Below are 15,131 nucleotides of genomic sequence, written 5' to 3'. Positions count from 1 at the left end.
ATGCTTCCTCAGTGCTGTGCTGCTGGCTCTGTGGCTTGCTGCAGAGTAGGTCCTTTATATTAGCTGAAGAGCTAAGCAAAACAGCAATGCTAATTTTTAAAAGGGTCAAACACAAAGGGAGGGAAACCAAGAATTCCTGGGCAAGTTCTCTTTTCTAACAGTAGTTGAGATTCTACATGCAGTCTATTGGCAGCACTAATACTGAAAGGAGTGTGATTGTTTTTGTTGCAGCTCCATTATTCTAGTTTTTTATGCTTTCATCCATAGTAATCTGAATATTTTTGTCTTTTCCAGAGGTTGTTTATCAGGTCATGACAGCAGGTGGCTATTAGGAAGATGAGAGAAACACATACATCTTCAACAGCAATGCTACATTTTTTTGTTTTTTTAGATTCCAAATATCAAAATATCAATATCAATAATGCCAAAATGTCAGTTGCAGTAGAAAGTTACATACAGTAGGAATCCAGTATTCCTGTTGTTCTGTTGCCAGAAGAGTCCACTGGAAGTTTTTACAGGGGATGGGAGGATGAATGTGTGTACAGGTTATGAGTGATCGATCTTTTCACATGTAGTGTGTTTTATTTTATCTTTGCAAAATCATTCTTGAAAATAGATTATTATCTGGATCCCTTTAATGGTCTCTCTGTAGGTGAATAATGGGTAATTTTGAATTTGTCATTTCTCTAGTTGTTATGATTGAAATTGTTTTCTGAAACACGCTGAGGAGAAGACAAGTGCTGAATGTATGGGTTGATGGCAACCACTGATTGCACCTGTGATTTGTGAAAGCCTCCAGTCAGCAGCAAACTAAATGGGATCTGATCAAAACTATCATTTGGATATTCAAGTCCTAGACCAAGAGTGCTGTGATTTGCACTAATGTCCTTCCATTCTGCTCTTTACTACTATGTAAACTACTGAAGATTGTTTTTAATGGCTTCTATTGTGGTTACCACCTGATGCACAAACAGATGCAGTCCTTTTCACTGTCTGCAAATGTGCTATCAGTGTATGTTCATGTCTGACACAAAAGCTCAGACTCGAATCCCTGTATTTTATCTTCAATTCCTGCATTAGCAGCTGTGGTGTTGAGTTTTGCAGGGACTCCTGGTATAGAAATTTCCAGAAATTACAGATTCCAGTGCTGAGGTTAAGAATAAATATTTATTGGGAAAACAGGCCACTTGAGAATTGGTAGATGACATCTACATAAAAGGGGCTTAGTGTCAGTGATTTCCAGTGGTTTTCACCCCATTATTCAACTGGTTTTGGCATTTTTTGGAAAATATTTCAAACCAGAGCTGTCCCAGGTGTTCTTCAACAACAGAAGATAATGTTGAAATTAAAGCAGTTCTGAGAAAATTTTCATCTTCAAAGGCTTCTTGAGTGAGGCTAAAAGGTTTTGGACCAATATTTCAAAAGCTTCCAAGAGCAGTTTTCCTAGGGTGACATTGACTGACAGGATCAGGAACTAGAAAATCTGTATTTATCTGTTTGCATAAGGAGGATTGCCAAGAATATCTCTCAGGTACTGTACTAAATGCTTCTGTACTGGAGCCACTATATCTGTCATGGGGTAATAAAGTGAGGGACAGTCTTTTAGAAAGGCTGTGCTTTGAGTCCTTCAAAACGTTTTTATTCACATTTTGCAGAATCAAAGTTGATAACTGTTTCTTTGCTCAGACAGGTGAAATTTAAGTATCTGAACTGGCATAGATTTTGATCTGTGTTAATAGTTTTCTGTATGCTGGAGCCCATCACACTAACCTTATCAGGGCTGGTAAAGTCATGCTTCCTCCAGATTGTTTTGTAATTTGGGGACCAAGGAAATATCTACCTCTGAAGTTTCTGATGATTCCTACATACAGAATGTGAAACAGTCTCAGAAAGCTGCCCTACCTGGATCACCAGGTGCCATGAGCATCAAATCAAATTTCTGTTTGAAGTGCAATTAATAGATTTGATTGTGGTGTTTACCATTCACAGCTCTCCCTTCGGTTGTTGGCTTTTTTGTTGTTATTGCATTGGTTGTATTATTTCTTCTGATGGCTTCTGTTTGCAATTGCAGAAGAGGAAAAACCTGCTTGTGTTCTGTGAAAGAGAACACACAAGGCATTCCACTCTTTTGAGTGTTGGTCCTAATGTTTGCTCTTACATTGGATATAAAAAATAAAGCCCCCCCTCCCAAGAATGTAATACTTATAAGGAATAACATTCTATTCATGATCAGGGTTGAAATCGTGTGTTTCAGCATAAGTAACTTTTCTGCTCTATCCAGTGGTAAAAACTTTCCACCCAGAAGAAATAAGGTTAATCTATTCTCACACCCACCTTCAGATCCATGTTCTGCTTCTAAAAATTTTTAACTTAGCTTTTAAAAAACCCAGTTCTCTCAGAAATGGTTTGTAATTGTTATTTAGGAAGGAAGGTGAGCAGTTTATGAAGGGGATGTTAGGAATTGCAAACTAATGATCCTGGATTTGAAGGAATTTTTCAGGATTCTGTTGTCTTGAGGGGCATTTGCAATTTATTAAACAGAAAAAAGATTATTAGAAGTGTTGTTCATTATCATAATTGTTTTCTTGCAAGCACTATATTTTCTAAGTTTTCTGGAAGCTTGGGAACAGGTCTGCCATACAGCTGTTTGTCATACATCTGTTTCTGTTTCTAATGTGCATTTCAATTAGATTAAAGTAGCTATACAATGCTGATCCTTTCAAAATATACAGTATTCCATGGACCAAATAATCTTGTTTACAGAGTGTAAAGGGAAAAAATATTATAGATCAGATTTTGAAATATCTTCATCTTCACTTTTCTATTTAAAATAACACCAAGGATATCTGTGAGTGCTCTTACTTCAGGCTTCCCCTTCCTCTCCAAGCTACCTTTGCCACAGAGAAAATCATCTGTGGACAGAATTCTTGGTTTACCAGGAGCAGCCTGCTGGTTTCCACACACAGATCTGTTAGGCCAGCTCAATGGCCCCTTTTCACAATTCCATGCTGCCCTTTATTCTCAGTCAGTCCCATATCATAAGGAGGCCAAGAAGGTATTACAGCTGGACTCTGTGGTAAGATTTTATTCTTTCCCTTTTTAGTGCTCTGACATTTAACAACAATTTGTACATGAATTGTGTTGAAATTTGAGTGAGAATAGGACTGATTTGGTGATATTAAAACATTCTTAAATGCCATTGGCAATGGTACCTTATCAGTAGCGTAAAGCACAGGAAAAGCACATGCAACAATTATGCTGTGTGGACTGTGCTGTTGCTGAATTTTCCTGGGCTAACAGAAGCCCTTAAGTGAATTAGAATAATGGAATAATTATTTTACTTCCTAAGAAATCTCACCAGTCTTCAAAGAATAGCAAAACAGCTCATGGTTTCTCTCTGAAGGGTGGAATTCTGTTTGCCCTATTTTCTGGCCTTTTTGAGTAATCTGGTTTTGAGTTTAGCTCTCAGTGATGTTTCATTAAGGGCAAACTGACTGCCTTTAATGAGAACAAAATTTTTGAAAGTTGCTAAATAGTATTAAGTTCAAGAACCTGGAGTATTTTTGTTGTCATTAGCTTCCCAGAAAGGAAGTGTAAATTGACAGCCTTCATGCAAAAGTTTTCAATTTTTAATCTTTCATTTCCAGTGCTGTTCATTACATACTTGCTCTGTTCCCCACCCAAGCAGAGTCCAATGCATAGCACTGGGAGGGAAAGTTTGAAACAAGAGATGCATTGCTTAGTCAGATGGCTTGGCAGTGAACATTTCAAGTCCACAGCTCTGGTGAGGATTAGCAGTAGATATGCCAGAACTATCTGTTAGATCCTTTGTGAAGATTCTGAGCTCTGAATCATAGTTCCTTGGCCTGACAGGAGTGTTGTGACAACTTACCATCTAGTAAAACCTTTTTTTTCTTTTTGTTTCTTTTTTGTGTTCATATACCTCTTATTCTAGTCCCCTTTTAGCCAATGTATAACCAAATTCTCATCTATATTTTGGGAATTGTGAATAAAGTTACTGACTTGGATGAAAAAAAAAGGTTGATTCTTTGTTTTTTTTTTTTTCCTGAAAATAGTTTCTGCAAACAGAAAAGCATATTTTAATTTTTTTCAGTCACATTGGAAATCAACATCTGTAGGATTATGAGGCAATTGAGATTTAAAAGTGATGACTTTAATGAAGGTAGAAGACACCTTCCTGTAGTGTTAATACCTCATGGGAGATCTGCTATCTTCTCACATTGTAGACATTTGTGGATAGAGTTTGCAAATCTGCCATTTTTCAACCCAAGTTATATTACATATTTCAGGATTCTCCTAAGTTCATACAGTTCTGTAGTAGGAAGAAACATAAACTGTTGTAAACTTCCAAGCAGATTCTAATGTCTTAATTTTGATAATGCCTATACATCTCACTTGGCAGTTTTGACATTTACTACTTGAAACAGATTTTTCAGATCACAGGGAGGTCTATCATCAGCACTGCTTTTTTTTCTGCCTTATAATTGTAGTCAGCATGCTAGAGAGGCTCTAAATAGGCTCTGTCCTTTACCTCAGTGGCAGTATTTTTGTGTTCAGGTGGCATTGCTGACTTTTTTAGCACTGCTGACTCTCACCACCTTTTGCATTCTTTTGGACTGGCACTTAAGCACTGGAGGTGCTGAATTTTTTTAACTTACACTTGATACAGTAAAAAATGCAATAGGAAAGGCATAATGGGTATAACCATTCAAAAATGGTTGCTTGCCAGATGAAGAAAGACCAAGGTTTTTATCAAGTGCTGTCCTGTGTGACCAGAATAGTGTTTTCATTTAATCAGTGAGGAGACCACTTACTGTTGTTACCCACGGCACACTCAAAGCAGGAAACAGTAATGTACTTGCTGCCATGGGCACTTATAAGCATTTTAAAGTGGCAGAATCAAAAGCAAGCAGAATTGAAATGGGACATGTAATTTATATCCCTCAGACATGCTTATTTGCTGAAGTTTGTAATAGCAGCTTTCCAAGCTCTGGAATTCATTGAATTTCTGAACTTATGGTTTATCTGTAATAGAGTTGTATACTTGACTCACAGAGATTCTGTCTCAGCAAAAACATTAATTGCATCACAGCCACTAAATAAGGAAAGAGCAACCCTTGTGGAGTCCTACACTTGTATATTTACTGTTCTGGCTTCTCAGATTTGCTAACATTCACTTTCCTAATGTATTGAGGAAGTTTTAATTCACCTTTAAGACTAGACACTGCACAGAAGAACAAAGGCTGTAAGTTCCTACTTCCTATTCCACATAGTTTTCTTCTACTTCTTCCCAATTGTATGTTTATTACCTATTTTTAAACTGAATTTCTGTATGTGACTATCAGAGGCACTTATTTTACTCTCTGCTGAGGTAGGGAATTTTCCTGAAAATTTCCTCTGTTAATGTGAGTGGAGACAACTGAGTGGAAAGGATGTGACAGAATTGTTCCAGAGTGAAAAACAATTGTTTTGCAAAAACCTGCCTCATTTTACTAACATTATAAAATGAAAACTAGGGGAAAAAAAAAGAAAATTATAGGAAATGTTTTCACTTCTTTTGAGGAGTTTTCATGTCCTAACTTTTAGTATGCAGTTGCAAGTAACAATAAAATTGCTTTAATTTAAATAATACAAGTCTTAGATGATACTTTTTTGTGTAAAAAACAAACCAAACAAGAAAATTAGATTGTAATTTTGAAATTCTGAACTATAGAGTGACAATGATGATCATGAAGACTCTAATGAGTCTGAACTATTAGAGAAATATTGTTACTGAAAGTTATGCTATCAACTCAATTGAACTATTTTTATTATTATAGAGATACTCAAAATATTGGACTGACAGGGCACTTTGATTTCAGTTGCTCTTTGTTTTATGTGCCTAAATAGCAATTGGCAACTACTGACAGTGTGTATAAATTACAAACAAAAAATAAAAAATGCTTGCAAGTCTTCTTCAAAATAGTTCTGAAATAAAACTTGAATTACAATACTAGAATCCATTGAACTTCAGCAGAGCTCTTGCTTTTTGTACATCTGGGAATGTATCAGTATATTTTACCAATTCTCTCTTGGTTTGTTTTGGGTTTTTTTTTTTTTTTTTTTGTTTATTTGTTTTGTTTTGGTGGTTTTTTTGGTGTTTTTTTTGGTTTTTTTTTTTTTTTTTGGTTTTCTTTTTAGTAGGTAAGATTTTTTTCCTTATTTCTACTCTGTTATGGTCATCTAGTGACAAGCACAATATTAACAGACATATGCTTTTTCATATTTCAAGAGGAAGCTTCTACTAAGCTTTCTGGAATTCAGTAAACAGGCAAATCCAGCAATTTGTTCTGTAAACTTTGGGCACCCAGGTCAGAATGTGGGTTAAATGTTGTTAAGGACATATAAAGCAGCCATTTCTGTTTATTCTTATGGCTTCTCCCTTCCTGATGAAGGGGGTATAATGAGCCTTTCCATAGCCTCTGCTCTTATGGAAGAGCAGGCAGCAATTTGCTGAGTGGATGCAGAGCTGTCAAACAATTACTTATTTTGCTTGTGCTCAGGGCTTCACCCTTCCAGAAAGAAATTCAGACTGACATCACTGTTTGAACCCACACAACACACTAAACCTGGTGGGGTATATTTTAAAGGGCTTGATTAGAAATTCCAGGTTTGGGGGCATCCAGTCTGTGCAGAACTTCTTCTACTGACTCCAACTTGATCTCTCCTCATTGCTTTTGTCTTCTGGCAAATCCTGATGAAGTAAAATTCTACACTACACACCCACGCTAGGTCCAAATGGTAGATAGATTTAACATAATTCCTTTCAGCTCCATTTGTGTTGCAGTTTTGGCACCAAATGTGCACCTACATGTTACTCTTTGTCTGCTACTGGCACAGCACCAGATTCTTCATGCTGCCAGGAACAGTGGCAGCTGCTGCTTTTGCTAAAGCATAAGCCTCTTCCTGCTGGACAAGATCTCTTAGGTTACCTCTTTTTTATAGAAAAGGCTTCATATTTCTCCCTTTCACAATACATTGCAATCTCAAACATCTTTGTTGCTGATGTGTTCTGTGCAGGGTTGGAATTTTAGTGACTCTCAAACCTAAGAGTCCTATTTGCCTGCCTGAGCCCTATTTGCTTGCCTGTCTCCCATGCTTCCTCAGTTCCTAGATTCTTATTAATAGACTGCTCTGCAGTCTGGAGTCCTCTTTGGGATGAGCACAAGACAATACCTCTGGCACCACTCAGGGTTGTCGGGCTGAGAATTGTCCTTCCTGAGAAGGAACTGCTTGTTCTTGCAGTGCTTGCCCAGGAGTGGAGCTCTAAGCCATGTTCTTGCTGCCAGATGACATTTTTGCCTGTCAAATATGATCCTATATGAGTCATAAAAACTTTTAGAAGAATTGCAGGTTTTTTTTGCCTTGAGAACTGCTTGATAGAGTCTTGGCCACAAAAAGCACCCTGGAGGTTTCTCTGGAGCAAGGGGAAAACCAGGGATTTTTCTCTCCAGAGGCAGTAAGGGCTCTGTGTTCTGAAGTGTAAATGCCAAAGAGCAAGGAAGAGCTAGATACATAGTTGTAATAAGGGCACTGTGCACCCAGTGAGCTTTCAAATTGGTTATTTATGTGTGCAGTACCCTCCTAATAGACATCTCCTTCATCTCCTTGCTGGGCATATGCAGGGACAGTCACTCTGCAGGCAAAAAAGTAAGTGTGCAAGTCACTCATGAAGCTTTATAAATGAGCCCTTCTATAATGCTGTGACTGACAGGGCAGTATTATTTTTCTGATGGCTGTTGATGTCATGGAGTGGCAGTTGTTCACTGCTCTGTTATTTAACATTATAATTGAATAAAATAGCTTCCTGTTTTGTGCCTCCAACAAGAAGAGATGTTTACCCATGGAAAATTGTGAATTACTGAAATGTTTGTTTAATAATGAAATAAGATTTACAGCCTGGCTAATGCTGATTCCACTGTATGTGCATGTGTATATCAGGTTTACCATACTCTTGTTGACAGGGCTAAGGATCAGTTTTCTCTGTTCCTTTTTCTTTTCATAAACTCATGCAGTGAGTGATTGTATGAAGTAGCTCCTGTCCTATTCTTCCACCACTGAAAATAACAGTAAGGAATTTTTTGATAAGTATCACTGAAAGTGATGGACATTTCAGATTTAAATTCAATGCAGTGGGTTCCACAGCTGAATTCACAGAAGGCAATGCCATCAGGAAAGCATATATGTCAGAAGGAGAAAAAGAATTGTTATTGTTATTGAGGTTAACTGAAGAGGATAATTAATACATGTTCTTGACCAAACAGAGTCTCACTGGGAATAAAAGGACTGAACTCTGTGCACACCACCCGGCTCTGTCCTCTGGAAAGGCTCTTGCCCACCTCTTAATTCCTTTGCTTTGTTTCCTTAATACAGGACAGTGGAAAAAGAGAGTGGCAGTAATTTATTTTGAGGAGCAGAGAAGGGTGCTTGAGAGATTAATACAGGTTCAAAGAAAGGCTGGTTACTTGGAAGGAAAAAGCATGTTGAGCATCAGCACATAACTAGAAGCCACATCCTGCTCAGGAAAATTGCATTGAAAATTATTAAGGGCTCAGGAATCCACAGGAGGAAGAATTGTATATGGTTTTCTCTAAACATCTCCTAATAACCACTGATTAGGAGATAGGATATTGGACTAAATGGATTTTTTATCTCACAAACTATGGCCATTCTTATGCTTTATGAAATGGGAAGGTCTGAGATCACCTTTGTACCTCCATTAATTCAACCCCTGTTCTGTATAACAATGTGAAAGGGAATGGAGATGATGAATAGATAGGGTTGATTTGGCTTTTAAGTTATGTTCTGAACTTATGCTTCAAACATGACCTGTGATGAAAATGAAGCATAACCAAATACATAACTGTGACAAATTAGTATTAAACAGTCCTTGTGAAAAGTGGTGGGAGTGAAATGTGTCCTTGCCTTTTTATCAGTCCATTTAGAAAAGTCTCTATAATATTTTACACTACAGAAGTTTCTGTGAGTCAGCACTGTACACCACCTTTTGTCTGATTTCATGGTGTTCCTCTTCCAAAACTGCCTGCTGTCTGTTGCCACCAAAAGAGTGGGGTTTTTTTCATTAATCCCTATTAGGAAGATTGCCTTGGTGTAGTGGAATTGTGGAAGGGATTTAACTTAGTTTATAATGTTTATTTCTGCAGCATGTTATTTTCATTAAAGTTGTATTTTAACATAGGAAAATAAAGTACATGCACTATTGAAGCCAAAAGGTTAAGGAGAACAGCGTGGCAATTCAAAATTGGTCTTGAACCTGCCACTCTCTGGTCGGCAGTACTGCCTTTGCATGTGACCATGTTCAAATAGATTGGATTGCTAAGGGTGTAAAGTGGTGTTTTCAAGGTCTGGGCTGATGGTATCCAGCCCAACAAGATTAAAGCAACCTCCATCATCCAGGATTTTGGTAGACAATCTTTAAGAGTGGGTGTTATGACAGCCTGCATTTGCACAGCAAGAAGTTTCAGTCTCACTCATCCCACTCAGCTCATTCACTTCCAATCTCATCCTTTTAGAAGGAACAGTTACCCATCTTGCTGCTCTCAGAGATGCTCTGTCGACAAGCAGCCCACTCAAAATGTTCATTTAACCTGTGTGCCTGCTACCTCAGAGTTTGCAGGCATCAGTGTCTGTCTGCATGTGGGCCCTCCCCCATCTCTGTTCCTTAGAGGAGAATGAACCCAACAAGTGCCTTGTTCTTTTATGTGATTAATCAGACTCATTATTATCAGGAGTAGTTTTGGTTTGTAGGGTCCTCTCATGCAGTTAGACTGTCTCAAAATAGCCAAAGGTGTTGTAAGGTTAATTGCCTTTCTCTTGGTTTTGACTGGTTCCTAAGCAGGATATCTGCCTTTTAAATGGAGCTGAAATTCCATGTGGCTGTATGATTGCAGGACTGTCCCACACTACTGCTGTTAGAGCTACAGCCCAGTCCTGACTAGTAAATATGTTCCAGGTAGCTGAAATCTCAGCTGTATAAACTGTTAAAGCATGTTCCAAATCTGAATTGCATTCTCACCTGAGAGGTAATATGAGAGAGGGTCAGGATATATTCAGAGATTTGTCTTAATGCAGAATGGCTTGCTAACTCATTCCTGTCTTACCTGCAATATGAGAAATATGAAGAATTCTGGGTGATTTAGAGTATGAAACTGATAGCTAAGAGCTCCTTTAGAACATCTGGAGATTTTTCTCTCAAGGAGACAAGTGAGAGTATATGTTTGTACCTTGGTTAGTGATTCACAGTACTTCAGTGACACTTATATCAGAATTCAGATCTTAAATATGTGCTCTCAGAAAACAAGTGTTTGATGAACTTGTTATTCCAGCAAGATTTGGTGCACACTTCAACTTGTTTTCCTCAAGAAAGAACTCTTACTGAGAACAGTGTTGAGCATTTGACATATCTAGTGTGAAGACAGCTCTTTTAGGGTAGAACAACTCTATGTTAACTTGTAACCAAAGAATCTCTAATTCTAGCTGTATATGTTGTTGGCCCATTCATAAATCTAGACATAGTAGGAGAAAGTAGAAGAACATTCCTATAAATTAAGACCTAGTTTCGTGCTCTAAATGAGAGTGTCCTTAAAATACCAGCTGCCACTGATATCACCTTGCAGAATCTAAGATGTACAGGGAAATTGGGTTGGGGTGGAGATTTAGGCCATGATAATGTGAATGTCTGAGGCAGAGAATTGAAGTGAAGAATGCAATAATTCCAAGCATCAAAACTCAGAGCATCTGTTTGCTTGGGCTTTCTTTGGCATTGTCTTTTCTTCCCCCATTTCCAAATTTCCTTCAAAAGCAGAGAGAAAAGCCAACACAGTGATTACTGCAATGAGCTTGGAAAATTCACAGCAGGAATCTGGAATTCTCATGTCTTCAAAAATAAATCTGGTGTCGCTTTGTATCTTGCTGGTCTCAGTGGGATCTGGAAGGAGGAACTGGAAGCTGTAATGCAATGTGATAAGACATTAACTTGAAGTCAAAAAATCACTGTAGATCTTGTTTTGAGAATTAGAATCATAGATCTGTAGAACAGGATTCCACTAGACACAACTTCTTGTGGCAACTTTTTCCAGTACCTCAGTAAAGCATTTCTTCCTAATATCTAATTTATACCTACTCTCCTTCAGTTTAAAGCCAGTACCCCTTGTTCTATTGATTACTTCTGACATGGAGAATACTTGGACTAAAGGTGTCCAAAGGGTGTTGTTCAGAGCAGAGCACAGGAACAGCGTGGAGCAGTGTGCAAGGTGAAAGAAGGAGGTGTTGGCACCAAGAGGTTTAGGAAATATTTGGTCCATGAATGAGAAGTCTGTGCCTGAGCCTAGAGAGTGTCCTGTGCTTCAGCAAGAATGTGGCTGCTGCCTCATCCAAAGATACTTTCCCTCTGCTTTTAGGATGTTTTGCTTGCTAGAGGGGTGATGCTTTTTAATCCCTGGAAGAGGATCTCTGCATAGTTGAAGGAGGCCCCAGTTTGCTGTTTTCAGATATGAATACATATTTTGTAGAGAGATTCCCTTTTCAGGCTTAAGTAACAAAACCAGTTGTAGATTTACTTCCAGCCTTCCAGCATTCTTGGATAAAGGCTTGACAGCTGCACAGTTCCCAAAGACATGTCCTGCCCTGAGCAAGCAGCATTTGATGGCTGATTTTCTGTCATTGCTGATACTTGTGGATAAAAGCAGCTCCTGGGTGTGATGAAGATGTGAGCTCATCCCACAGCCTCTTTTATGACTGCCCTAATACCCAATGCAGGGCATGGGGCCCCTTTGCTCCCTCCCCCTTCTCAGCTCCCAGTGTCTGAGGCAGGCTTCTCTGGAAGCCTTTCCATATAATTCACCATGCAGGGATGGTTCAGACAAGGGACAGGATTTGAAAATGTGCTGCCCTGGCCTCAGTGGAGTTTAATGCTGTGGGAAGGGAGGCTGGAGTGAGCCCAGAGAGGAATGCTGTGGCTTGCTGAGCCTCCTGTGTGCGGGAGGGCAGCTCTGCAGTGGGTTCATGGCTGCTGCCCCTTGTGCACCAGGCTGGGGTGGACCTTGCCTCTGGGGTGGACCTCATCTCTATGAATTCCCAACAAGGAGCAGGGACCAGTGGCCATAGTTGGACAAAGCCCCTTCTTCCCTGAGCTCTTCCCAAGCCACCACATCTCTGCCTCTATTGGATGGAGGGGAAAATAATACTTGGTAAGAGAAGAGGCTTTTGGCATTATCAGTTCATTGTTTCTGAGGTGTTGTGATAGGTGAAGGTGAGGAAACTGTAAGCAAGCTGCTGCTCCCAGTGCAGTCCCTGCTTTAGGTGCAGCCCCACTCAGCAGCTGCACCAGGCGCTGTCAGGAGCTGAGGTCTCACCTCCTGCCCCTGGCAGAGGCAGTGGCCACTGGGGAATGTGGTGTGAGGGACAGGTCTCCATGGATCTGCTCTTGCCCCTTGGCATCCCTGTGACAGCCATGAGTGCTTGCAGTCCCTGCAGGCCGAGGAGGTGTTTGGGCTGTGGTTGCCTGTATCCAAGGATGAACATCACTTTCCTCTCCTGGGTAAGACCCTCTTGCCTTTTTCCCCAAACTCAGACATTCCTGATGTGTTTTGTGCTGATGATACCTTCTGAGAAACTCTTGCTTTAAAGTAGCCTCATTCTTAGCAAAAATAGACAGCTGCCCAGGGAGGAGGAATGTACTAAACCTTGTAATCTGGTTACCTTGGTAACATCTGTGAGAAACTATTGCTAAACCACTTTCTATTTTTTCTTCATCTCCTTTATGGAAATACATATTTCTGTTTACTTGACAAAAGTGCAATTTATACCATACCCATTGTGGCCATTCTCCTGACCATTATATTGACAAAAAAATTCCCATCTCTAACAAGCAAGGTTAAATTACTGTAAGAACAGATATTTGACTTTATAGTAGCAACCAAGATTTGCCATCAAGTAACTAAACTTTTGCAAAGAAAAGCAGAAATCTTATAAAACTTTTCTATTGTTTCAGAGTATTACAATGCTTGATCACATTTACTCAACATTGAGTGGTCATATTTTAGAACAAACATGAGATTATTTTTTCTTCTCATTGTAACATTCTCACACATTTGTAAGGTTTAGTTGTCAACCATGTGTCATACAGGGCAAAAAAAAAAAAAAAATTAAAGCATTATTGCTGGGCAAAACTAACATCTGTGCTTGAGAATTGGCTGTTCCTGGATCTAGCTCTTAGCACAGCTCCCACCACTCCCATCCAGCCCTCTGTGTCCTGCTGGTGGTTCCTCTGCACTGCATGAGCCGGGACACTGGAGTGCCAGCACACACAAATTCCCGAGGGATCGGACGTGTGTGCTGCTGGGTAGGCAGTGCCCTCACCTTTCCGTGGCTCTTTGTATCCTCTGGTTACTCACTTGTTTCTGTCTTTGCTGCCGACAGCAGGGAATTTTCTGAGCCCTTCAAAGGGAAGAGCATCCCTCACTCAGTGACCCATTCAGTAACTGATTTAATTAATTTGAAACTAACTGTCACTTTTTAAACTGTTAATCAAGAAGACAATTATCTGCTAACAGTCTTAAACACAACAGTAATCAAAGTGTTTCTCTGTTAAAAAATGTCTGGGTTTCTTTCTGTTATCTCAGAGCAAATCAGTTGGAAGTGTGTCTATTTTCTTTAAAAAAAATAAAGACTCTATATTAGAATTCCATTTTCTATTTTGGAGTAGTAAAACTGATGATTTATTTCTGAGAGTATGTTAGAATTTTAGCCTTTTTTATATGTTATGGCCTTGAAGACAAAAGTCTCAGGGCATGATATAAGGTTTATTAAGGATAAATCCTGATCGTTTTATTCACTTACATAGCTGAAATCCTCAAGCAGCATTGCTCTGTTACAAGTTTGTTTGGTATACACATTTAAAAGTCTTATTCTAGGAATGTTATGTAATTTATTGGATAGACATTGGTATTCCCAAGAGATAATGTAAAAGTGATACATACCAAAGCACAGTTGGCTGTTTTTTACTGTAGCCATTGGTTATACAGCTGTTTTAGAACAACAAAAAATGGTCCTCAAATACAATTTTTAAAATTATGACTCTTAATTTGTATTGTTAGAAAATTCGATTTTTTTCCCCCAGGTTTACAAAACAAAGCAATTTTTAAAAATATGTTCATACTGCATGCCCAGTCCTGTATATATTTATGGCATAAAACTTTTTTTGGAGTGCAGAAAGAGAATGATGTATGATAGCTTGTCTCTGGTTTTTCTAATTCAATTGAATTAGATCACTACCCATTTATCCACTATTTTCTTCTCTTTTAAAAATCTCATCTGAGAGCAGTGAATAGTTGTTTTTTACTGTAATAATGATGGTGAGTCAACAATTTGATTAATCATGTAGTTAAAGCATGAGTATTTCTGAGCACAACTGTTAAAGCATGTGTCCAGATGGGTTTTTTGAATTCCTTATGTGTATAAATGTGTTTCCTCCTTTTCCATAGAAGTTGTTTAGAAGGGCCTAAAAAAGATGGTATATTAAGGTGCTAATATATGAAGGTCCATCTCATTTCATATCTCCAGTTTCAATCTGAATGCATTCCTGACTACTGACCCCTCAATTTTGTTTCCAGCTTCATGGTCTGCAATAAGCAAATGCCTGTAGAGTCCTGGGCAGGTGTTTGCACCATGAGCAAAACAGTTTAAATTGACAGCTCAGAGGTGCTTTAGAGAACAAGAAGATGGCAAAGTGAGTGCCAAATTCTACTGCCATTTAATTCTTTGAAAAATAAAATGTTTTACTAAATAGGCTGTTGCCAAAAGATTGTTTAGAAGTAAAGAAGGGCTGGTAGGACAGGTGACAAATTCCAGTATTGAGAAGATACACAAATCTGTAAGTGAAGACACGTATTAAAATCATACAATCCAACTGTAAAATCATAAGGGTAACAATGACACATCCAGAGTTTCTGGATGGAGTGTTCAGGCTTATAGTTTAGTCCACTATTTATCATTATTTTAAAGTATATTATAACACACAATGAGTGAAAGAAGTGAATGGGCACCTGAAC

At 38.7% G+C, this 15,131-nt stretch overlaps 1 protein-coding gene across 1 annotated transcript in view; it reads left to right on the top strand.

The window, feature by feature from the left end:
• Nucleotides 1-15,131, top strand: part of NOL4 (nucleolar protein 4) — a 186,617-nt gene that overhangs the window by 91,134 nt on the left and 80,352 nt on the right. The gene's annotated exons all lie outside the window — the stretch shown is intronic.

Source organism: Ammospiza nelsoni, chromosome 1, assembly GCF_027579445.1.
Source record: "Ammospiza nelsoni isolate bAmmNel1 chromosome 1, bAmmNel1.pri, whole genome shotgun sequence".
Lineage (NCBI taxonomy): Eukaryota > Metazoa > Chordata > Aves > Passeriformes > Passerellidae > Ammospiza > Ammospiza nelsoni.
This window is presented reverse-complemented; position numbering and strand designations above follow the sequence as displayed.